The sequence below is a fragment of the Artibeus jamaicensis genome, unplaced genomic scaffold (assembly GCF_021234435.1).
Source record: "Artibeus jamaicensis isolate MK-2021 breed Jamaican fruit bat unplaced genomic scaffold, CSHL_Jam_final contig_452, whole genome shotgun sequence".
In the NCBI taxonomy this organism is placed as follows: domain Eukaryota; kingdom Metazoa; phylum Chordata; class Mammalia; order Chiroptera; family Phyllostomidae; genus Artibeus; species Artibeus jamaicensis.
The window spans coordinates 2,588,715-2,615,898 of NW_026521837.1; the positions used below are offsets into that span (position 1 = coordinate 2,588,715).

The window sequence follows — 27,184 nt, forward strand, 5'->3', positions numbered from 1 at the left end:
GAAGGGGAAGAGGAACAGCAACAAGTGGAAAACTTATTTGAACAAATAATAAAGGAGAACTTCCCCAATCTGGCAAAGGAAATAGGCTTCCAGGAAATCCAGGAAGCTCAGAGAGTCCCAAAGAAGGTGGACCCAAGAAGGAACACACCAAGGCACACCATAATTACATCAGCCAAGATAAAAATGAAGGAAAGAATCCTAGAAGCAGCAAGAGATAAGGGGACAGTCACCTACAAAGGAGTTCCCATCAGACTGTCAGCTGATTTCTCAAAAGAGACCTTACAGGCAAGAAGGGGCTGGAATGACGTATCCAAGTCATGAAAGGCAAGGACCTACAGCCAAGATTGCTCTATCCAGCAAAGCTTTCATTGAGAATGTAAGGGCAGATAAAGTACTTCTCAAATAAGGTAAAGTTCAAGTTCATCATCACCAAGCCCTTATTACATGCAATGTTAAAGGGACTTATCTAAGAAAAAGGAGTTAAAAAAATATGAACAGTGAAAGGACAGCAAACTCACAGTTATTAACAACCACACCTAAAACAAAAGGAAACTAAGCAGACAGCTAGATCTGGAGCAGAGCCACAGAAATGGAGATCCCATGGAGGGTTAGCAACAGGAGAGTGGGAGGAGGACAAGGGGGGAGAAGCTACAGAGAATAAGTAGCATAGACGGTGGGGAGAAAATAGATAGAGGGAGGGCAAGAGTAGTGTGGGAAATGTAGAATCTAAAGAACTTATGACACATGGACATGAAAAAAAGGAGGTAATGTAGCGGGGAGAGGGTGTACATGGTGGAGGGGAATGAAGAAAGGAAAGGGGACAACTGTAATGACAAAATCAATAAAAAATATATATATAGAAGAAAAACCATAATATCTGCCCCACCTGGTGTGGCCCAGCGGATTGAGCACTGGCCTGTTTGATTCCCAGTCAGGACACATGAGTGTGATGTGGGTCAGGTCCCCAGCTGGGGACATGAGAGAGGCAACCAACTGATGTGTCTCTCACACATTGATGTTTCTCTCCCTCTCTTTCTCCCTCCCTTTTCCTCCCTCTGAAAATACATAAATCAAATTAAATTTAAAAAAGAAAAGAAATAAAGAGAAACCATAATATCTATCATGGGGCCTTGCAACAATAAACTTTTCTTTCATGAGGGATAGCTTGCTTTCTGATAACATTTTGTAAAAGCCTTTCTTCAACAATCTCTGACTAAAACAAACAAAAAACAAAAAACCTCATAAAACTCAAAATCCTTATTTCTGAATGAGTATACAGATACAGCAAAGCGTCAGGATAATCTCTTGATGTCAGACGGAAGTAAAAAATCTTTACAAGATTTGACAAAAAAATAGGGCAAATCTTAACTCTGATCTCAGAAAGTTTAAATTTTGAACCATGATTGATTCATAAGTAACTACAAAAATTGCCATGGGACTTTTTGAAACATCTGGAATGGGCAATTATAGTTAAGACAAGATTCGAGCTATTGTAAGGAGAAAAACATCTCTTGCATCATGAACACACGATACATAACTTACAAAATATGAAGTAAGACCAAATATAAAAGAACCAAACTAAAAGTAAAAAATTATGTGGTAAGAAACAAGAAAGGGAGGGAAGGAAAGAAGTAAAGGGAGGAGGGTCGCACTATTATAAATAATGTCAGCTCTTTGGAGGAGAGAAAAACCAAAATGTCCTAATTTTTATAAGAAGTCCCAGAATGATTAAGTAAAAAACAAAAAAGCAAACAAAAATTTTAAAGGGCCTATATACTATCTTCCCTATACATTTTGAAATCAAATAACTCTATAACTCACATTCTACTTCACCATATAGACACTCACAACAATCCTTCATTCAATCAAAATACTCTTTACTTTCAAAATATAATTCTCTAGGCTTTTTGAGCTTCCTCACTTGTACACATAAAAGACAATAAAACAGCTTGAGACCTTGTATTTCTGATGCCCCCCACTTCCTCTCCTTCTGTACCATTTATGTTGCATTAACACTTTCAATATTACAAACTCTTAGGAGAGCAGCAGCCTTTTTCATTTTCATTTACCTAAAAGCACACACATACAAAAATTTGCTCAGGCAAAGGTAAAGCAGATGCCTGACCAAATTAGGAGCAAAATGTACATGAGCAGACTTCCTCCTAAATTACGTATCTCTTTCAACTTACATACAGATTCTTTTTCTTCTAAAAAAAGAAAATTGGCTTTTTGGGGGTGCCATGTGGCCACAGTCATCTCACAATCAGATTAACACATTTAAAGATGCCTTTTAGTTGAGGTCTTTATAAAACTGAGGCGCAAGGAGCAATCCTACCAGGAATAACCAAGGCGACTTGTCCTTTACCAGACAAAGAAGGAACAGGATTTCCTCCTTCTCCCACTCCTTTCCCCGAGGTCAACACAAAACACAGAGAGGCTAGTGGCTGAAGTTTAAAAAGAAAACAAAAATGAAAAATTGACGTCCTAGTATTACCAATTTCAAAAAAATTATTTAGTGACTAATTATTTAGTGACCACAAAAATATCTTTTTAGACCTTCAGCAAAAATAGCACATTTAGTTCCTCTGTTCCCTTTTTTCCTATCCTTTCTTAGTCAACAATTTAAGCAATGGCTCCAAATTCATATTCTTTCATGCAAACTCAATTCTACTTTTCAAAACTAAAATCAGTATGTTAATCAATTGTACAATCAATCAACTAAGCACCAAGAATTATATGTTATCATTAGCAGGGCATCATTTTAGTTATATACTAATATTAAAAAATTCACCAGTAAAAACAACTTAAGGCCAATGCTTGTAATAACAAATGGCAGCTAACATAAATGTAGCTTTTAATTACTATGTGCCAGATAGTGTTAAGCACTTTACATGCATTATTTCATTTATCTCTCATACTTCTCTTAAATATCATTAGTGAGCTCATTTTATAGATGAGAAAAATACAGAGAAGTTAAGAAATATGTCCTAGGACAAAGAGCTATAAGCAATGATGCCATGATTTGAATCAGGAAATATGACTAAAATATAACTAAATAAATATATATATATACTGTGGTTTGTTACTTTTACATCTGGTTTTAATACTTTATACAATGTTTTAACCATACTGTCGATAAAAACTGATGCATAATTTGTCCTCAGAACAACAGCCAAATAAGGGATATTGAAGCCCCAAAATCAACTCAATCATGTAGGCATAGGAACTGCAGACTCTAGTCAGTACACCAAAAATCTAAGGAAAAGAGTTTTGCAACTGGGCATAGTGTGATTAAAATGAAAGTGCCAAACTTTAAGTTTCATTTCTTGAAATAAAGAACAATTTAATTAAATTTGAAAATCTGAATACTCTAATTGGTAATGCTATTTTATATTTCAACATATTTTTGCCGATTATAGAAAGTTTTTTAACTTTGTAATAAGTGTTTCATATTAAGTATATTTGCACTTTTTATATTGTATTAAGTTCCCTTCCTTGAACTTTTTAAACTTTCTCAATATATGGTTCTAGAAATAATACATCTTACTATATACATTTTCATTTCTGGTAACATTTTTCTAAACCATAAAACATATAACACTATTTTCTTTACAGAGTGTAAAGCCCAAAATTTTGTCATAATTCTACCTATTCCTAAAAGTTTTCATTAAAAAAGTAGGCAAATTATTTAAAAAAACAAAAATCTTTCAGGTCAATATGCTAGCAACACAGAATCCTAAGAGCCTATGGTTAAACTTCCTCTTTGCCATAATCAATGCAACAGGCTTTTCTCTAAAAGGGAAAAAAATGACCATTTGTTCAAATATAAGAGTGGATTTCGAAATCTATTCTGTATGTACCAAAAGAAAGTCTTAAAGTTGTATATGGTTTCTGTTAAACTACATCTTGCTAACAAGAAGGAATGTCACACAAAAATTCTATTGAACACTCATTGACTGTCTGTACAGTATAAAATGACTTAAACTTCCAAATCTAGTGAGAATTGATAAGTCTCAAAATGTATGATATACCTATAATAATTCACAAATAATTATAGTCAGCCCTTTAGTAATGCTGGCATTGGGGCACTGATCCCCCAGTGCAGGTGAAAGTCCACAGATATTTTTCGTCTTCCCCAAAACTTTAGTCGTCCCTTGGTATGTGCAGGGGATCTGTTCCAGGACACCCTGCAGGTAACAAAACCCAGGAATGCTCAAATTCTCCATGTACAATGGCACGGAACAACGTATACAGTAGTCCATACAGCTGGCCCAAAATACTGTTTTTGATAGGTGGTTAGTTGAATCCACAAATGTAAAACCTGCGATACAGAGGATGCGGAGGGCTAATTGTACATTTATTGAAAAATATAAAGATATATAAGTGACCCGAAGGAGTCTAAACCAAGTTGTTCAGGAGTCAACTGTATAATTAAACAACTCCTTAGAAAATTCAGTTATGTAATCAGATGCTTTACATAACCAATCTATTCTAATAAAATTGTTTAAAACAATCTTGTCTCAATAAATTTAAAAATTTTTTAGACTAAATTTACTAAGGAAATGTTACTCTATGTGCCATATACTCACATACCTCCACCTACCTTAGATTAACTTATAAAGAAACAAACAAGCAAAATAAAAAATGAGCAGAGGATCTTAATGTGTACTTCTCGAAAGAAGACATATATGCGCTGGCTGGTGTGGCTTAGCGAACTGAGTGCTGGCCTACAAACCAAAGGCTGGCTGGTTCGATTCCCAGTCAGGGTACATGCCTCAGTTGTGGGTCAGGTCCCCAGTAGGGGGTGCATGAGAGGCAACCACACACTGATGATTCTCTCCCTCTTTTTCTCTCTCCCTTCCCCTTCTCTAAAACTAAATAAAATCTTTTAAAAAATAAAAAATAAAGAGGACATACAGATGTCCAATATACATATGCAAACATGTTCAATGTCACTATTTGTCAGAGAAATGCAAATTAAAAACATAGTGATATTATCACCTTACACCTGTCATCAATAAATCAAGAAATGACGAATGTTAGCAAGGATGTGGAGAAAAGGGAATCCTCATGTACTGTCGGTGGGAATGAAGATTGGTGTAGCCACGGTGGAAAACAGTATGAAATTTCCTCAAACAATTAAAAATGGATCTCCCTTATGACCCCATGATTCCCCAGTGATTCTACTTCTGAGGATTTATCAAAAAACCCCAAAACACTAATAATATGAAGAATACAAAGTCAGTCCAGAAAAAGTCTAGCCATTGTTAATATAACAAGAACTTGTTTGAGCTACACTGATATAATCTGGCAGTCAAGGTGGGTGGACTGGAATGCACATGTGTGAACAACCATGACTTCACTGTATTAGTCAGTTGGGTCAGCAGATGCTGTTGAGTGACTATGCGTACTGTGTGGCCATCACCTTCAAAATGACTAAGCAAGCAGAGCAACAAATCTGCATCAAATTTTGTGATAAGCTTGAACATTCTTCTGTGGAAACTGTTGGATGCTCAGAAGGCCACAGCCATGGGCAACTGCTGATTGGCAGCTTTATCATGACAACACACCTGCTAATGCATCACCTGCAGAGTTTTTTGGCAAAACATCAAATCACCCAGGTGACCCAGGCCCCCTATAGCCTAGGTTTGGCACCCTGCGACTTCTGGCTTTTCCCAAACTAAAACCACCTGTGAAAGGGAAGAGATTTCAGACCATTGATGAGACCATTTTTTTTTTTCGGAAAAATATGATGGGACAGCTGATGGCGACTGGGAGAACTGTGTGTGGTCCCAAGGTGCCTACTTTGAAGGGGACTGATACGTCATTGCCCTATGTTCGATCTTTCCTATATTTTGTACCTTCTTCAGTAAGTATCTCTATTTTTCATAGTATGTGACTGGTACCTTCTGTACAGACCTCAAACATGCAGCAGTATGCTCACTGCAGTGTTATTTACAACAGCCAAGCTATGGAAGCACTCCAAGTGCCTATCAAGACACAAGTGAGTAAAAAAGCTGTATACACAATGGAGCATGACTTGGCCATAAAAAAGAATAAAATCTTACCATTTGTGATAGCATGGATGGACCTAGAGGGTATTATGCTCTGTGAAATAAGTCAGTCAAAAAAAGACAAATACCATATCGTATTACTTATATGTGGAATCCACAGAAAATAAACAAACAAAATTGAAACAGACTCCCAAACACAGAGAGTGAACTAGTTGTTGCCAGAGGGAAGAGGTGGTTGGGGCACTCAGAAATAGTGGTGAAAAGACCAAGAAGCACAAATTGGTAGTTACAAAATAGTCACAGGAAGTACGTAAAGCAAAATAGTTAATAACATTGTAAAAACTATGTATGGTGCTAGCTGGTATACTGGAAACAACAAGAGGAATACTATATAAAGTATATGATTGTCTAACCACTAAGCTGTACACCCAAAAACAATACATAATAAAATTCGAAAAAAAAAAAAAAAAAAAAAAAAAAAAAGAACAGGGACCTCTGGCCCAACAACCAAGGAGGAACTAAATGCCATGTGAGTGAAGTGGAGGCAGATCCTCCTCCAGGATCTTTAGATGAGACTGAAGCCCTGGCAGACATGCTCAGTGAAGCCAGAGGACCCAGCAAAGATTCTTGATCAAAAACAGGTAACATTTGTTGTTGTAAGTCACTAAGTTTTGGGGTAATTTCTTATGTAGTGCCACGGGTTAAATTGTACCCCACCTCAGAATGTGACCTTATTTGGAGATACAGGCTTTTAAAAATTAATCAAGAATTTTATAGAGCATAAAGGTTAAATTGAGATCATCAGGCTGGGCCCTAACCCAACACGACTGGTATCCCTATAAAAAGGGGAAACTGGGACAAAAAGACAGACACACATGGAGGAGAGACAATGTGAAGGCACACAGAGGAGACAGCCAGCTGCAGTTCAAGGAGAAAGACCTGAAACACATCTCCCTCTCGGAGACCCTCAGAAGTAAACAACTCCAGCTTACTCCTTGCTTTCAGACTTCTAGCCTCCAGACTGTGAGGCAATAAATTTCTGTTGTTTAAGCCACATAGTTTGTGGTCACTGTTACGGCAACCCTAATAAATTAATGCATGTAGCAATGGAGAACTAATACATATACTTTATTCAAAGTAACTTTTATTGGCAGTACCAAAATTAGCCTCAATGTAGGACTCAAGTAGATAACAAAAGCTTCCAAGTCTTTATTCTGGAAAAAAGACATTAGTCCAGATCAGAAAATCCTAAACCACATATTTTTTCCCCTTAGTTAGCTGGGACTCCTACAATCATATAATCTAATCTGCTCATTTCAAAAATTGCTGCTGCCCTGGCCAGTGTGGCTCAGTTGGTTGGAACATCATCCCATAACCAAAAGGCTGAGGGTTCAATTCTGGTCAGGGCACACACCTAGGTTGCTGGTTGGATCCCTGGTATCATCACGTATGAGAAGCAACTGATCATGCTTCTTTCTCTCCCTCCCTTCCTCTCTCTCTAAAAGCAATGAAAAAATTTCCTGAGGTGAGGATAAAAAAAATTGCTGCTGCTGCTGTTAATGTGCCAAGAGCTGTTTTAAACACCATATATTAACTCCTCAGAAGAACCACATGAAGTACCACCATCACCAGTTCTACTTTTAAGACAAAGAACCGATGTCCAAAAGTTAAGGTCAAACAGCTAATAAGTGGCCAGGATTTAGTAAATTGAGGTGCACAGAGAATTAGTAATTTATAACTATCCAAAATCATAGTTAGCAGTTGAGCTGGGACTAAACCTAATAGTACTTTCTTCTACCTTCAAATCTTTTTCTTAAAAAGTTAAATACGACTTTAACTTTTAGTTTTATTGGCTTTTCTTTTAGTTGTTATATTTAATCTTTGTATTTCTACCTTAAAAATATGTCTGTGTATTTGATTATCTGCCCTCCTCCTCTACCCACATTGATATGGTTACCCATTATCTTCCACTGCCTGAACCCTAAAATGCTGTTTTCAATTCCTGGCACTTTTCTTGCATCTATGTTAATCACTTTTATAGACTGGAACACAATATTTCACTTCTACACGGTATGGAAAATACAGCTTAAGCTTAACATTTCATAGCAATTAAAATACAAATGTACCTGGACAGAGTAATACATTATTAGTCATCTGCATTTTGGTAGGAATAAGGCTTTGAAACACGGATAGCAAAACAACCATGGCAAAGTTTTTAAATGCTCCTGCCCTAAGTCATAACTTGTCCACAAGGACTGGGAGCTTAGGGGCTAGGCTTTCTTTGGGTGTCTGAACTACAAGGTATAAAGCTTGGGAGGTGGGTGATGGTGGCAACCATGTTTCCCTGACAAAGAGGAGAAATGTGAAGGAAGCCAGTTTCCAAAGAGCAGCTCTCCCCTGGGGGCAGGAGGGAAACCTGACTGCATTTGGTCCCTGGGTTCTCTTCAGACAGCCCCTCTGCACTTCTGTCCCTGGGTCCTTTGGCACACTCTCTGACATACGGAAAAGACTGATAATGTCCCCTTTTGGCTAAGTTAATTTGAACTAACTCACATGCAATCCAACAGAGAACCAACATGGTCAAAAAGAACCTACTCCAAAGCTTCAGAACATTACTTAAGTACTAATAACCTCATGTAAAAAAAATAAGTTTTTCAGTAAAAATTAAACCAAGTAGAACACTAAAACTAAGGCCGCTAGGTATCAACAGCACTTTAAAGTGCCTCACAACATAGTTGATCATTCGAACTAGCCACTCAAAGTAAAATACAATAGTTCCAAAGCCTGTGCTTACGACAAGATTTTTCCAGGCAAATAATAAAGAAAATAATGTGTTAAAAACATGATTTTATTCTGTGTAAGTAATGACAATAAAAGTAACAATGCTTTAAAGCCAGAATTGAAACTGAGGTGATTTATTCTCACATACCCTCTTCTGGTACAGAAAACTAAAAGCCATCCTGGAAAGGAGTGTTACCCGAGTTCACCCAGCCATCGGTGCTACAGAAAGACTGAAATCCAGCTCTTCTGAGTCACAGTTGAGAGGTCGTGCTACAGTGCAGTGGTGCAGCAAAGACTATCATGATTCTGTTCCTGCTCCTGGTTCAACTGACAAAACAATTCTAAAACTAACCTGATTCTCTCTTCTGGGCTGGCATGAACCTGCACAGAAACAATAGGAGTGGCAGGCACCTTCCTCCAGAAGCAGATGTGGAAAAGTATTGTATCTATGATGAAAAAAAAAAGAAACATTTTATTTTCAGAATATTTTTTACCATCATGAGTCATTCATTTTTTTCCTGAGTCTCTCTTTATCTCTTTCTGTGTCACCAATGGTTTAATAATGGAAAACATGACACTTTATTTAAGGTAGATAAAATTTGCTATTCACAAATCCATAAAGATTATAGAGTTATTTAATGATGGATTCTATAAACCACCTGGTTCAGCTTCTTTACTTTTGAGGGTGAGGAAACTGAAACCCAGAATAGTTATGTAAAGAGTCAATGACAACACGAGTTGTCAACACTAGTTATTTAGTGACAGAGCCAGGTTCAGAACCAAATTCTTCCCATTTCCAGTTCAGAATTCACCTGTACATCACAGATCACTCTGTCTCTTTTTGGAAATACAAATACCAGCAAAGAAGAAAAAAAATTCATGTTATTTCTTTAGGTGTATTTATAGATACAGTATAGAGTTGAACTAATTTGCTGTAAATTAAAATCAGAAAACACTGTTCCCTCACTCAATGGTTATAAACCAACCTTGAGTTATTTAGCATGCCTTAAGTAGAATATTTAAATATTTATTTACCATTCACTATTTTAATATGAAAACATGAGACTTGAATCATGAAATCTAGGTTCTGGACCTTCTTATCTCTGCTCTCATCAAGTTCTATGATCTTGCCCTGGCTGGTATAGCTCAGTGAATTGAGCATGGGCTGCAAACCAAAGGGTTACCAGTTCAATTCCCAGTCAAGGCACATGCCTGGGTTGAGGCCAGGTTCTCAGTAAGGAATCACAAGAGGCAACCACACATTGATATTCCTTGCCCTCTTTCTCCTTCCCTTCCCTTCTCTCTAAAAATAAATAAAGAAAATCTTTTTTTAAAAAGTTCTATGATTTTAATTATTTTTTTTTTGCCCAAAGTTTCTTTATTCTAAAATGAGGAGCTTGGACTAATTCCCATGGGCCCTCTAACTCTGAAATGTTTTGCCTAAGTATAGTTTCTTCTTTATTTTTAAAGTAATAATGTAAGATTTTTGTTTTTATTTTATTTTTCCCATTACCATTTATCCCCCTTCTACGCCCTTCCCCAGTTACCACCCTGCTGTCCGTGTCCATGAGTCCTCTTTTCTTTTTTGAGGTGGAGGAGCTCCATTCGTCCACCCCCAAACTCCACCCCAGGAGCTGTCAGCTTGCTCACTGTGAGTCTGTCCCTACATTGCCTGTTAGTTTAGTTTGTTCATTAGATTCCACACATGAGTGAAATCACATGATGTTTTCATTTTTAGCAACATTATGCTTTTTTGATCAACTATTTTTGTTATCTGTTAATCACTTTGACAATGTTTCTGCAGTAGTTTAAATATAATCAGTAATACTGCCTTCAAATATAGTTAATTATCACTCAGGAGCCTATGCAACAATAACCTAGTTTCACTGCCTATCTCACTTTTTCAAAAAATAAGAACCCAGCTGGAAGTGGAAGGAAAAGTGTTTTTAAATATCTACCTCTTAGGTAGTTTTTTCTGAGAAACATCCTGAATCATTTTCCCAAATCGGTTACCCATCCAACAAGTTGTCACTGAGGGTCTTGGCAGACGGCAGACACAGCCTTAATCAGACAGAAGACTTTAAAACAATATTCCCTAGTGAAGTACTGACTGACATTAGGAATTCAAGTGGCAGTGACGGAGTAGGCAGAAACAATGAAATGTCTCCTAAATTGTAACCTCAGCATATGCCTTCTCTATTTTTAATATATTAATTGCTACACACAACAGTTACTTGTAACATGTTTTAAACTCAAAGCAAATTAACAGAATGAACATCCAGGTACCTGTTATCCAATTCAGGAACCTAAATAGAGGTTATTGGTAATGTTCTACTGATTTGTTCCTCCCTATCCCATGCCCCACTTCTTTTATCCCTTCTGTCCCCTGTAACTGCTAGCCTAGATTTTGTGTTTACCATTCCTTTGTGTTTTAAAAGTGTATCATATATGCCCTTGTCCCTCAACAGCACAGTGCTTTCATTTTGTTTGTTTTTGTTTCTGTAAAAATGGTATTAAGCACCTCCTGTCCTCTGGGATATGTCTCTTCCATTCAGTATTATGTTTTCAAGATACCATCCATGTTGTTGTATGTACCTGTAATTCATTCATTTTCATACAGAAAAACTCTGTATTGTGTGATCATACTGTAATTGAATAATTCATTCTCTTTACAACATCTTGCTTTCCCCTGGGTTTGTTCTTTTTCTCTTTGCTATCATGAACAATGTTATGAAAACTCTCATACACATCTGTTGTTCTACAGATGGCAAAGTTTCTCTTAAGTATGTGGCTGGGAGTTGAGAAATATGCAACTTTTCATGAGGATGGAAATTTTTATTTTCTCAAAAGTATTTTTAAAATTCATAATCCCAGCAGCAACAGGTAGTTCACACTGATCCATATCCTCTCCAACATTTAGTCATGTCAGTATTTTTTTTATTTGGGGGTATAAAGTGGCATCTAACTGTGGTATCAATTTGTGTTTTCCTGGCCCTGGCTGGTGTAGCTCAGTGGACTGAGTGCGGGCCTGCAAACCAGAGGATCGCAGTTTGATTCCCAGTCAGAGCACATGCCTGGGTTGCAGGCCAGTTCCCAGCAGGGGACACATGAGAGGCAACCATACATTGATATTTCTCTCCTGTCCTTCCCTTTCCCTCTAAAGATAAATAAATAAAATCTTTAAAAAAATTTGTGTTTTCCTGTTAACTAATGATACTGAGCATTTCTTCAAGTTTATTGGCTAACTTGTGTTCCTCTTTTATGAAATGCCTATTCATCTCTTTTGCCCAAATCCTCCTCAGTTGTTCACCCTTTACTTATTTTTTCTCATAGATATTCTGTGTTCTGGATGCTGATTATTTGCTTTTACAAACTATGCAGTGCCAGGTCCAGGCGAGCGATGAGACAGAGAAGCAGATGCAGAAACAGCAGGCCAGACAGAACTGAAGAGAGCGAGCTAGAGTACCAAGGTTTTCTCTAGCCCATTTTTGTAAATTAATGCACCACAGATATCTGAAAGTATCAGAGATCTAAAATAACATGTAATTCATCATGTTAGAATATTTTATTTTAATATAATTTCAGCCAAAGGTAAATGCTTTGATGAGATTTCAGTGTACTGTAACTGCAATAGAGTATAATTAATTCTAAGAAATGGTTTTAAATCACAATTTAGACAGAGTTCTCATTTTGACCCTAACATTTGACATCTTTTTTTATTTCATGCTTTGGTTGCCTCCAAATTTAGAATGTAATTTTTATTGTCAAAGGGTGAATATGAATGTATACGAACATAGGTATGAAAATAAATTTCGAAAGTAAATTATGTAAACCAAAACACCACAGAGACCTGGGTCCCAGACTTGCCTAGACAATCAGCTGTACCTCCTTGGACTAACCATGTCTTTAAATTGGTTTTCTTATACCTTACATGGAAATTGTGCTGGGTAAACTTTAAGCACCTTTGAGTCATGCTTTTTGGCTTGAAGATCAATGAGGAAAAATGTTTCTTGCAGATAGCCCCAAAAGAGTTTTAGGAATCTCTTTCTGAGCATTACACAAGCTAGACAGATTAAACAGTAACAGAAAGCTAAATGTCTGGGGAAAATTAATAAGCAGAGCTACAGCCCTCATATGGCTTCTCAAGACTCCTAGCAGATCACCTGATGAAGAGTATTATACAGGAAAAATATCAAAAGCCACATAAGCCCCAGCTGGTGTGGCTCAGTTGGTTGGGTGGCCTGGTAAAAACTGAAAGGTGGCCAGTCTGATTCACAGTCAAGACACATGCCTGCGTTGAAGGCTTGGTCCCCACTCAGGGAGTGTACAGAAGGCACCCAATTGATGTTGCTCTTTCATATCCATGTTTCTCTTTCTCCCTTCCCCAGTCTCTAAATAAAAAAAAATTTTTTTAATCAATAAAACACTAAAATTTAAAAACTCACATAAAATCTCAATCACTCTATGTTTTTTTGCCTTTGATTCCTATATAAGCAATCACAAAAGAACTTCCAGATCCACACTTACCCACTTAACTTCTACTAAGGTGACCAATTACCTGCATACTGTTAAATCAAGAGGCCAGTCAGTTCTTTTCTTTCTTGACCTACCTGCAACATTTGGCACCAAGCCCTGATACACTTCATTTACCTGGTTTCCGAAAAACAAATACTTTCCTGGTTTCATCCCATTTCACTGGCCACTCCTTCTCAGCCTCCTTTGCTATTTCTCCTCTTTTCACTGATCAATGAAGTTCAAGCATTTACCCTCTCAGCCATCAGCAAATATATTGCTCTATGTATCTGGATACAAACTGTATCCAGAATCTAATCCCTTCTCATCACCTACATTAATACTTTGATCAGAATAGTAATTTGGTTATCTCTCAATTGGATTTCTTCCATAATTTAGTAATTGGCATCCCAACTTCTCTACCCTGCCCAATTTCAGTCCTTTCTCATCAAAGTAACCAGTGGTCCTGAAAATCTTACATAAGTCATATAAGATAACATCTATGCCCCAAATCTATGATTGGCTCTTCACCTCAGAATAAATGCCAAAATCTTTAAAACAGAATGAAAGAACCTATATAATGTGCTCCTCATTACATCCACTGCATTCCCCACTGACCTCCTTCGCTATTCCTTATACAGGACAGTGATACTCCTGCCTCACTGCCTTTATACTTACTGTTCTCTCTGCCTAGTTTTCCAAGAGACAATTCTATCTCTGCGTGCCTCACTCTCTTCCTGGCTTTTTATTTTTTATTTTTTATCTTTTATTTTATTGATTACGCCATTACATTTGTTCTATTCCCCCCCTCCATTCCCCTCCAACCTGCACACCCCTCCCCCACCATTCCCCCCCTTTAGTTCATGAACACGTGTCTCAAGTTCTTTAGATTCTGTATTTCCCCTACTACCCTCCCTCTATTTTCTATCTATGGTCTATGCTACTTATTTTCTGTACCTTCTCCCCCCTTCTCCTTCTCCCACTCCCCTGTTGCCAACCCTCCATGTGATCTTCATTTCTATGGTTCACTCCTGATCTAGCTGTCCTCTTAGTTTGCTTTTGTTTTAGATGTGGTTGTTGATAACTGTGAATTTGCTGTCCTTTCACTGTTCATATTTTTTATCTTCTTTTTCTTAGATAAGTCCCTTTAACATTTCATATAATAAGGTGATGAACTCCTTGAATTTGATCTTATCTGAGAAGCACTTTGCCCTTCCATTCTAAATGAAAGCTGTGCTGCATAGATCAATCTTGGTTGTAGGTCTTTGGATTTCTTGACTTGGAATACTTCTTTCCAGCCTCTTCTTGCTTGCAAGGTCTCTTTTGAGAAATCAGCTGACAGTCTGATGGGAACTCCTTTGTAGGTGACTGTCCCCTTATCTCTTGCTGCTCCTAGGATTCTCTCCTTCATTTCAATCTTGGCTAATGTAATGATGATGTGCCTTGGTGTGCTCCTTCTTGTGTCCAACTTCTTTGGGACTCTGTGAGCTTCCTGAGATTCCTGGGCTTCCTGGAAGTCTATTTCCTTTGCCAGATTGGAGAAGTTCTCCTTTATTATTTGTTCAAATAAATCTTTGTTCAAATGTCTTCTGGGCTAAGGAGACAAGCTAAGTCTTCCCTATACACTCTGTTTAAAGCTACAATTCCGCTCCCAGAATCTCTAATCCACTTCTCTGATTAATCTTTCTCCAATGTTACTGACATTCAGTTATTTCACTTCTATTCCTGTTCATCTATTTCCTCCAACAAAAACATAAAATCCATGAGAGCAAGAGCTTTGTTTGATTTGGTGCTACATCTTCAACATCTAGAAAGGGGTCTGGCACATAGTAATCATTCAGTAAGCATTTTTTTAGAATAAACAAATGTGTAATTACTCTCTTGGGGTTAAAAATGACAAATCTAGGCCCTGGCTGGTGTGGCTCAGTAGAGTGAGTGCCAGCCTATGAGCTGAAAGTTCTCTGGTTCAATTCCCAGTAGGGGCGTGCAAGAGGCAGCCTTGCACATGTTTCACATCCCTGCTTCTCTCTCTCTTTTTCTTTCTTTCTTCCTCCCTTCCCCTCTCTCTAAAAATAAATAAAATCTCTAAAAAAATACAATCTGAGTTAACAAGACAAAATAATCTAAGTAATCATGGGACAGCAGCTAGATTCTTCATGTAAAATAATCATTCTACTATTTCTTCAACAGATAAATGGAAACAGTGACTCTGAAGACTTCAGCAGACATTGTAGCTAATACTTCCATACACATAAATAAATCACTATAATAAATAGCTCCCACACTCCCCCAAATATGTTTTGATTCTGGCCATCCACAGCGTGACTCAGTTATTTTCCACTAACTACTGTCACATTCACCAATGATTGGTTTACAGAGCCCCAACACCAACACAGAGGCAAATATTCTAAGTGTTCATTCTGAACTGGTTCCCAACAAAGAACCAAACTCTTTATAAGTAAATAAAGTCTAAAAGTAAAAGGCGGGTATTTTAAAGCTTTAAATATTTTGTTTGGAAATAATTTCAGACTTACAGAAAATTTAAAATATAAGAATACAAAAATCACCCTTACACCCAGTTACCACTTGTTAATGTTATTTTATTATTTGTGTTCATGTGCTCTTGCACTTTCTTTCTATTCACACAGACATGCTTTTTTCCCCCTAAACTAGCTGAGGAAAAATTATATACAGCATGGCCCTTTGCCCCTTTGCTTTACTGTACATTTCCTAAGGACAGAGACAGACTCGTCTGTAACCACAGTACAGATATCTTCAGTAATGTGAACACTGTTAAATATATTAACTTATGACCTATATTCAGTTTTTCCCCCAATTGATTACAGTTATTTCCCCCACTTAGTATGTGATCTAGCCTAAGATCAGATATTACAGCCAGTGGTTCTGTCTTACATTTCCTTTAATTAAACCCCTACAGCCTTTCTTTGCCACTTATTATACTGTTTTTTGTTTTTGTTTTTTTTGAAGAACACAGTCCTCCCCACCCCCTTTAAGTAGAATGTTCCTCATTTTAGAACATTCTGAAGTTTCTTCATGATTAGATTTAGGTTCTACATCTTGGCCAGAATACTACACAGATGATAATGTGTCACCTAAGGGTGTCATATCTGGAGTCACACCATGTCCATCTGCCTACACTGTTGTTGAATTGTGACATGCCTCCAGTTTTTTTTTTTTTAATTCTTATTTTCTAGCGTAAAATAAGAAGTTCATGTCATATGTACCCTGACTGGGCCTGGAGTCAGCCTTTTATTTCTCTGAAGAACTCTGGTTCCCTTGTGTTGGGAACAGTATTAGAGGCCAAGTTTTAGGGTTAGATACATCCATTGCTCTTTGCTTCTTAGCCTTCCTGTTGAACAGAGCTATTAGGAAATGAACACACATATGTATCCATAAACTTATGTACACACATATGTTCATATACATACACATACACATTCATACTTATATGTGTACACATATATAAACATACATATAAAAATTATTTCAAAAATAATATATTTACTCTAATACCTTCTACTGCAATCCATTCCCATAGGATTCATTTCTGCTTTCCTCCATTCCATATTTGTCTCTTCATCCATAAGTCCTGGCTCCAACAACCTCAAAATATTTACTCAACACTCAAATAACCTAGAGTTGCTTTGTACACATCACAACAAAAAATAATCTCTAGTAGAAAGAGTTGAAAGAAAAGATAAGAAAGACAAGACAGACAGACAGACAGACAAAGAAAGAAAGAGAGAGGGAGAGATAGAGAGAGAGAAAGAATTCGGCATCTGTTTGCAATCCCTCCCTCTTATCTCCACACAGCATGAGGGTAAACAGTCAAATTCTGTGTCAATAAGTTACTTGGATTGACTCTTGCCCTTCGACATGGGTACAGTGCAATTTACATACAGTCTGGTTGGTTTGTTTCAGTTGATTAGGATCTTCCCCATCCCCATCCTGATTTTGAATATGAAACACAGCAGGCTTTGAAAAGTCAAAACTATATGAAAAGGTATACTTTGAAAAGTGTCATTTCCCCCCCATAAACCTTTGGTTCCATTACCTCCCACCATCTCTTCTTTTCATAAAGTTAAGCAGATACATGCATGTTTTATTTCTCCCCTCCTTTTTTACAGAAAAGATGGCACACTGTATATGCATGTTTACATAAACCAGCTCAATCCAGAAGGGAGGAAGCTGTTCCCAAAGTATTGTATTGAGATCAGCATTGCCTTATACCTGAACCAAAGACATTAAAAGACAAAACATCCAATATCCTTTGTGAACACAGATACAAAAATTTTAATGAAATATTAACTAGCCGAATTTGCAAGAGATACTACATCATAACCAAGTGGAGTTTATCCTGAAAATACAAGACTGGCTCAATATTTTAAAAACTGATTAATATAATTCACCATTTAATAGACAAAAAAGAAAAACCATATGATAATCTCAACAGACATTAAAAACACATTTGACAAACTCAACAGCTAATCATGATTTTAAAAACACTTAGAAACTAGGAATAAAATGAAACCTAAACAGATAGATAGAATCTTTCAAATAAATACAGCTAACATTGTATTTAATGGCAAAAAAACCCCAAATACTTCCTGTCTTTAACATTACTGGAAGTCCTAACCAGTGCAAAAGTATGAAAAAAGCCAAAAACCATACATTACAATAAAAAAGTCCTTATTCCAGAAACATGATTGTCTATATAGAAACCCCCACAGCATCTACAAAAACACCTACTAGGTTTTATAAGGGAATTTAGCAAGGCTGTAGTATACAAAGTTCAATACACAAAAACCAATCATGTTTCTACATGTCAACAATGAAACTGGAAATTTTATGGATATAAAATTCCACTTACAACAGAACCTCAAGAAACATGAAATGCATTGGGATAAAGTTACCAAACTATGTGCAGGATTTGTATTCTGAAAACTCCAAAAACATCAATGAGATAAAATCAAAGATGACGTGAGTAAATGGAGAGATACACCATATTCACAAACTGGGAGACAGTATAGCGAAGCTGTATGTCATGTGTCTCAAAATTTATCTGCAAATTCAACGTAATCTCATTCAAAACTCTAGTAGACTTTTTATTTTGGAAACTTAAAGATGATTCTAAAATTTACATGGAAAAGCCAAAAGAATTTTGAAACAGAACAAAGCCAGAAAGCTCATATTATCTGATTTTCAGACTTTTTATAAAATTACAATAAACCCTGGCTGGTGTGGCTCAGTGTATTGAGTGAGTGCCTGTGAACCAAAAGGTCACCAGTTCGATTCCCAGTCAGGGCACATGCCTGGGTTGTGGGCCAGGTCCCCAGTGGGAAGCGTGTGAGAGTCAACCACACATTGATGTTTTTCTCCCTTTCTTTCTCCTTCCTTTCCCCTCTCTCTAAAAATAAGTGAATAAAATCTTTTTAAAAATTTGCCCTGGCTGGTGTGGCTCAGTGGATTGAATGACCAGACTGTGAACCAAAGGGTCACGGGTTCAATTCCCAGGCAGGGCACATGCCTGGGTTGTTTCCTGGTCCCCAGCATGGGGTATACAAGAGGCAACCACATACTGATATTTCTCTCCCTCTCTTTCTCTTTCCCTTCCCCTCTCTATAAAAGTAAATAAATAAAATTTTTTAAAAAGTAAAATAAAATAATGTTAAAATCATTTAAAAAATAAAAATAAAAAATAAAACTACAGTAACTAAGACAATGTAGTACTTATGAAAAGATAGACACCTATATCAATGGAAAAGATCAGAGATTCCAGAAACTAATGCACACATGTATCGTTGATCGATCTTTGACAAAATATCAAGCAACTCAATGGAGAAAGGAAAAAGTTTTCACCAAATGGTGCTAGAACAATTAGATATCCACATGCAAACAAAAGGACCTCAAACAGCCCATACATCACATCACGTACAAAACTTAACATGGATCACAGATTTAAATGTAAAACCTAAAACTATGAAAATTCTAGAAGGAAACATGTGAAATCATTGTGACTTTGAGTTAGCCAAAGAATTCTGATAGGATATATAGTACAAACTATAAAGAAAAAACTGACAAACTACTTCATCAAAATTAACTTCTACACTTCAAGAAACTTTTGAAAATGGAAAGAAAACACAAACTGGGAGGAAATATATGTAAAACACATACAAGAAAAAAGACTGGTGTATCCAACATATATGAAGAATTCTTATAACTCAATATTAATTAAACTACCTATCTAATTTTAAAAAGAGCAAGAGATGTCAACACTTAAAAACAGATATAGGTAACAAATGAAGCACATAAAAAGATGTTCAGTACAGTTAATTATTCATGAAAAGCAAATTAAAACGATGTTGAATAATGCTGCTATAAACATTAGCCTTTTTATGGGTAAGTGCTTTCACTTCTCTTGGGTATATACACCTAAGAATGAAATTAATAGTTCGTTGGGGATAATTTTAACTTTATAAGAATCTAATGATAGTTTGCTAATGAGGCTGTACCTTTTCACCAGCAATGTATGAGAGCAAACTTCTAGTTGTTTCATATTCTCACCAAATTTAACATCAGCAGGCTTTATTAAGATATTCTAGTCCTCTAATAGCCAAGAGTTGGAAGCAACCTAGGTGCCCATCAGTAAATGAATGGATCCAAAAATTGTGGTACATATACACAATGGAATTCTATGCTGCAGAGAGAAAGAAGGAGCTACTACCCTTTGCAACAACATGGATGGAACTGGAAAGCATTATGCTGAGTGAAATAGGCCAGGTGCTGAAAGACAAATACCATATGATCTCACCTTTAACAGGAAGCTAAACAACAAAACAAACAAGTAAGCAGAAAAAAAAAAACCCAAAAAACAAAGACACTGAAATAGAGAACAAGGGGATAGTGACCAGAGGGGAGAAGGAAGGGAAGTTAAGGGGGAAAAAGGGGGGAGGGATTTGGAGGAACAAAAAGGAAGGACACAGGGACGAGAACTAAGGGGGGGGGAAAGGGAGGGAGGTGGGGAGCAAGGGGCAGGGGAGGCTGGGATGGGAAAAATAGACAAAAAACTGTACTTGAAAAATAACTAAAATTAAAAAAAAATAATAATAAAGTTATTTTTTCTCCAAAAAAAAAAAAAAAAAGATATTTTAGTGGGTGTGTGGTGGTATCACTCTATGGTTTTAGTTTTCATTTTCCCCGAAGTCTAGTGTGTTGAAAATCTTTCTATGTATTTGTATCTTTCTGTGTTAGTCTACTGACCATTCATATACCCTAGGTAAAATGTCTATGCAATTTTTTTGTTCATTTTCTGACTGGGAGAGTTGCATCCTTACTGAATTTTGAGAGTTCTTCAGATATTCTGGCTCCAATCTTTTGCCAGATATATATTTTGCAAGTATTTTTCCTAACCTATGGCTGGTTTTTTCATTTTTTTAAATGGTGTGGCATGTTTATTCTAAGGAAATTTATTAAGCTGGACACTTAAAATTTGTTCACTTTTCTTTATGTATAATTGAAGGAATAGTATTATTTAAAAAAGATAACAGACTGCTCTTTGGAATGTGACAAAATCTTTATCAACTAGTAAACAGCCTGAAGATGAGGAGATCAGGCCTGTACATACTAAAAACTGGAAAATGTGTCTTTATACTCCTACTTAATAAGCTCTTCTTCATAGCATTGGGTCCCTATCTGATGCTTAGATATGAAACCTAAGTTAGCAAGGGAGAGAGTAAGATGTTAAAGAACTCCTTCCCGCAATTCTGTATTGCAATGTGACCTCTAAATTACAGACATTTCAGAAGATACTGTTGTTAATTACAAAGTAAGTTTTAAATAAAAATCTTTAGGTTGATAAAAGAAGATATTCAACCTAAATTTTGAAAAACCAACACATGCAATTACTTTCCATATGTATCTGATTGTCAATTCCATATGCTAAAACATAAAAACAAAAACTACTAAATATGTTTGCTTTTGTTGACAGCACAGAATAGCATTATATATTAGATTGGCCAAAAAAGTCTATTTAGTTTTTTTTCTGTAAAATAATAGATACCTTTTTCATTTTCACCAATAAGTTTATTGATTTGGGTATTTTGAGTACGTCAGCTACCTGCCACTACTGGTTTCTAGTGGGTAGAGGCCAGGGTTGCTGCTAAACATCTTCGAATGCATTAAGACAGCCCCGCAGCAAGAATTATTTGGACACAATGTAAGTAGTACCAAGAAACTTTGCAAACCACTCTACACATTCCATCAGTCACTGCATTTTCTCCATACGCTGCACAAATCTTTTTTGTGTTTCAGTTGAGATTTTTAGCTTTCCTGAAATAATAAAGCACAATACACTGAAAATGTTGCACATCTTCTTACGTCTTCAATATTAAAAGGGCTGTACAAAAACTCACCAATTTTGATAAAGTTTTTTAAATACACACTCATATGTCAGCTGTCCACATACAATGTAACAAAACTGTTCTGAATGAAGTTAAAGACAACTAAACATCCCTAGAGTTATTGTACAGGTAAAAATAAACTTTTTGGCCAACCCAATATATAAGTATTGCTAATTAATCTTAATCATTCAGAAATTCTGACTTTATAAGAAGCAAAAATCATATGCTGGCTTTTTTAAAAGTGTATTTTATTGGTTATGCTATTACATTTGTCCTGTTCTTTTCACCCCTATACACTCCTCTGCCCTGCACCTCTTTCTCACCAGCACTCCCCACTCTTAGTTCATGTCTATGAACTAAGGAGTTTGTACATATGAGTTCTTTGGCTTCTCCATTTCCTATACCATTCTTAACCTCCCCCTGTCTATCTTGTACCCACCATTTGTACTTCTTATTCCCTGTACCTTTTCCTCCCATTTTCTCCCTTCCGTTACCCAATGATAACCCTCCACATGATCTCCACTTCTGTGATTCTATGCCTGTTCTAGTTGTTTGCTTATTTTGTTTTTGTTTTCTTTTTTGTCCCCTCAGGTTCAGTTGACAGTTGTGAGACTGTTTTCATTTTACTGTTTGTATTTTTTATCCTTTTTTGGATAAGACCTTTTAACATTTTACATAATAAGGGCTTGGTGATGATGAACTCCTTTAACTTGACCTTATCTGGGAAGCACTTTTTCTGCCCTTCCATTGTAAATGATAGCTTTGCTGGACAGAGCAATCTTGGATGTAGTTCCTTGCCTTTCATGACTTGGAATATTTCTTTCTGGCCCCTTCTTACATGCAAGGTTTCTTTTGAAAAATCAGCTCATAGTCTAATGGCAACTCCTTTGTAGGTCTTGTTTCCTTTTGCTGCTTTTAATATTCTTTATCTTTAGTCTTGGGTAATATAATTATCATGTGCCTTGGTGTGTGTTTCCTTGGGTCCAACTTCTTTGGGACTTTATGAACCTCCTGGACTTTCTGAAAGTCTATTTCCTTTGGTAGATTGGAGAAGTTCTCCTTCATTATTTTTTCAAAGTTTTCAATTTTTTGCTCTTCCTCTTCTCTTTCTGGCACTGTTATGATTCAGATGTTGAAATGTTTAAAGCTTTCCTGGAGGTTCCTATGCCTCTCCTCATTTTTCTAAATTCTTGTTTCTTCATTCTATTCTGGTTGAATGTCTATTTATTCCTTCTGCTCCAAACCATTGATTTGAGTCCTGGTTTCCCTTCCTTTCACTGTTGGTTCCCTGAATATTTTTCTTTATTTCACTTTGCATAGCCTTCACTTTTTCCTCTATTTTGGTCAATCATTTGAGCAATCATTTAAGCATACTCAGTCATTTCTGTGAACATCCTGATTAGCGGTATTTTGAACTCTTGCTTCTGATAGGTTGGCTACCTCTTCACCACATAGTTCTATTGTTGAAGTTTTGATCTGTCCTTTCATTTGGGCAATGTTTTTTTTTGTCTGAGCGCACCTATTAGGTTGTAAGAAGAGGAGCCAGGGTGTGGTAACCCACGTAGCTGCATTGTGACACTGTATGTGGGGGAGGGATCAGAGAGGGAACAATTCTGTGCCAGCTTTCAGTCACTTCCTCCCACTACCCACAAGCAAATTGGGCCCTTCTGGTGCTGATTCCCAAGTGGGTGGGTTTGTGTATGTTCTAGGACCTCGTGGGTCTCTCCAACAAAGTGTCCCGTGAGCCTGGGAGCTTCTCCCACTGCCACAACCCCTATAGATTTTTATAGCCAAAGGTTCTGAGGTCTTATTGCCCATGCTAGAACCCTGGGTTGCACGGTCTGTCTCTCTTCCCAGTTGTTCTTCTGGGTTTATCTGCACACAAATGTGGAACCACCCAGTCTGCCAGCCACTGCCTTGCCTGTCATTGTCCAAATGCTGGCCTTTTTTCATATTAACAAAAAGTATGTATTTAGTAGAATATAAAATATCAAGCAGAACACATTTTTTGACATCAAACAATAAAAGTCGCTCTCCACCACAATACCAATTCTTATTTTCCCTAAACTCATTACCCAAAGATAATCATTGTTTATAGTGTGGTATGTACCTTTTCAGACATTTTCTATGCTAATTGTATATGTATGTGTATACAAATATACACATGTTTTCACAAACACAGCATATATGGCATTTTAGAACTCTTTAAACCAAAATGTTAAAAATATTTAAATGGGCCTTTATAGTTAAGGACTATAGAACTATATTCTTAGTTACAGAACTAAGGACTATAGAACTATAGTTCTATAGAACATGAAATCAAAAAAAGGAAAAGAGCCAAGTTAAATAAGAAAAAATAAGTTAAAATTTAAAATATAGTTGTTAAATATGGCTTGAAAACATGCTTAAGTTTGGGGAATTTCCAGAATGCAATAGTAATTTGCAGAAGACGCTTCTTGGAACGTATAGAGCCTACAATCCTTCCTTTTTTTGTTACCATGAGAGATGAGAGGATAAATAATAGGGAGATATATGGAATGACTATTTGAATGAATCTCTCACAACCTGGCGATGACCTAAAAAATTCCTCTCTTATGTGTTCACCAGAATCCTGCCACTGCCAAAGCAAAAACAAAACAATATATAAAGCTTCCCAATGAACAGGTGGATAAGATGACCCACATGACAAATCAAGTCAGACTTCTCCAGCCAACCTGGTCCTTGTTCAATAGTTTCATGAAAACAACCAGGTGGCAGGAGAAGCAGTTATGCAAGGTATTAATTGCATGGACTTACTACGACTGACCTCAATGATACTATTGTTTAGAACCCAACTGCCTGAGTCCTCCCTAAGCACCACCTCTCAGCAAATTACAAGCTCTTTTGCATTACAGAAATGGTGATGACTGGTCCTCACCATAAGATACACCAATTCTGAATTTGCCTCTGCCAGCATCACTAAACAAAATTAAAGTGGGGTGCTGTCCTGCAGGATATAAATAGGTTCTGAATCACTAACCAGTACTCAATGTCTCCCATCTCCAAGATACACTGGATATGGGAACCAAACAATGATAGCATTTTGCTTCTTGTCTCAAGAACTCTGGAATCTGATCTACCAGTTTTAATTCCCAAGGAAAAAAATACTTAAACCAGGAGACGAAAATTACTGTTTCATTATATTGAAAGCTGAGCTTACAGCATTCAGCTTGATTTCCTCATGACAGTAGAAAAATAAGCAAGAATAAAGACTAAGGAATTGGGTAGAGGTAACTGTCCCTGGCTATCAAGGAAAAGAGAGGTTGCTACTATACCTTTGGGGGAGGAGGTGGAAAGACCATGAGAAGAACGTAGGGGATTGCCATGGAGTACTTTCTGGTGATACAGTGCACAGTGTTAAGTTCAGTGGCAGACCATCACAATCTGACCATCACAATTCTATACAGTTGTTCAACTGTACCTTAGCTTGTATACAGATTTTTCTCCCACTAGAAAAAGTGCACGTATGCAGTAGCAGGGTTATCTCTACCTTTATATAATGGAGAAAGCTGGGGGGGAAAGAGGAGGTGAAATAGATGGTTAAATTACAAAGGATGGGATAATCTAGACACCTCCTAGGAGGGATCAAGCTTTGATTTCCTCTTCTTTGGGGGTGGCCAGGAGACACGGGATAGATGCCTAGTGCTACAACTACACACCAAGACCCTGGGCTCCCTGGGTCCCCTGGGTGCTCTGGTTCTGGGAGACAGACACCTGATCTCAACAGGACTAATCTCATCCTTTCTTGTTGGGATATAAAAATTGAAAAGGCAAAGCAGAGACTCAATCTTTAGAGCACAGTCACATTTATGGCAGGGGTCTAGAAAAAAGGTATAAAAACTCCTGCTGAAATTCCTAGAGCTCCTCCGGTTTCTTCTGTGCAAACCCTGCTTATTCAGTTTATCATTCAACTTCCAATATAGTTTCCATTAATGCCTTTTGTCACCCCTTATGCGAGTGAGCATCAGCTAACTACAACCCCCAAAATGCTAACACGATTTCTTCTAGGAAGTAAAAAAAGGCATGAGAAGGTTCTCATTTTAACGTGAAATTTTAACATCCAATTTAATGTCAAATTATCATGTTCATACATTTTTGGTGCTTCCTCTTACCGCACTCAAAAATTAAACTCTTAACATGGTGTGTTTTTGCCTTCAGAATTGTGACATTAGAACCCTCATGCTTAACATGCTTTTTTACATCCTCCTATTCTGCAAGAAAGCATATTTACTCTGAAGGTTCAGTTTGTTCATTTTAGCAGCAGTTCAGCAGCAGCTTCCTGTTAAGACATTACTATGAAGCATCAGCAATTCTCTACATCTCGTGATGCCATGCCAGTGTCAACAAAGCAAACTAAATGATTACTGATTAACCATGGAAATAAATTTCTTCCTTAAAAGATATTTAATAATATATAAAGAATGTTTCTGCTCTTCATGTGCCTTGCTTCTTCTATCACTTAAATTCTGCATCACCAATACAGATTTTGATGAGATATTTAAGTAGTTTCTGTCCCAATCTTTGACTCCAGATCAAGTTATTAACATATATTCACCCAGCCTTTATGGTCAGGTTAGATGACTAGGGTTCCCAGCTTGTCCTTATTCTACTCCTACCCTTTCTGCTGATCTAGCCCTGTCTGTACCTAGGTAATTATAACTTGGCTTCTATTTTGACACTTCCAGAAGTTCCTAGTCCATTCCTGCTTTGTCTCATCCTAGGACTCAGATGCCTCGTTTTGATTACCAGTTCCAACCCCAAGGACTGGTACCTAGCCATTATTTAGAGCCCAGTAACCAAGTTCACACAGACAAAATGCTCTGGAGGCCATTCAAATAAATATATGTACACATGTATGTACTCCTTCATTCTGATTCTCTCCCCTACTCTCAAGATTCTATATACTTCTCTACCTTGAATTCCCATTTACAATAGGTTCCAGGAATGGCTCTATGGCTATTCTACTCTTGACATGGCCTACCAAAGAGAACCTTTCCTTAACACCTGCAGAGTAGGGCCGATTGGCTCTAACATGCAGCACTATTTCAAAGTTTGAACTTGTTCTAGTCTGTCCTGTACAACAGTAACCTCTGCCCTACTCTTAAACTCGACTATACTATGTCATATCACAAATGCCAACAAAACCTTATCAATTACTGAGATGTGGTAAAAGTAAGCAAACTTACAGAATTACAAAGGAATTAAACAGATAAACAAAAGAAAAATATTTTCTGAATGGTATGAATCAGAAACTTTGTAAAACAGTAATATTAAAATAACATAATATTCCTAGATATATATGTGCCTATTTTTAAATCACCAGGTTATATTGTTAAAAGTAGGGAAAAAGACTATATTTTATTATGTAAATATATTCTATTATAGCATATAGAAATAACCATTTAATTCCCAAGAGTT

General features: G+C 36.8%; 1 protein-coding gene across 9 annotated transcripts in view; it reads right to left on the reverse strand.

The window, feature by feature from the left end:
* The window catches only part of WDFY3 (WD repeat and FYVE domain containing 3), a 280,919-nt gene that overhangs the window by 234,827 nt on the left and 18,908 nt on the right, over positions 1 to 27,184 (reverse strand). For 7 of the 9 annotated variants that reach the window (XM_053666398.1, XM_053666395.1, XM_053666397.1 and 4 more), the window contains exon 2: positions 9,148 to 9,241. The exons of 1 other annotated variant lie outside the window; for it this stretch is intronic. The gene's annotated coding sequence lies outside the window, so the exon portion shown is untranslated. One more of the 9 variants, XM_053666392.1, reaches the window with a different exon arrangement.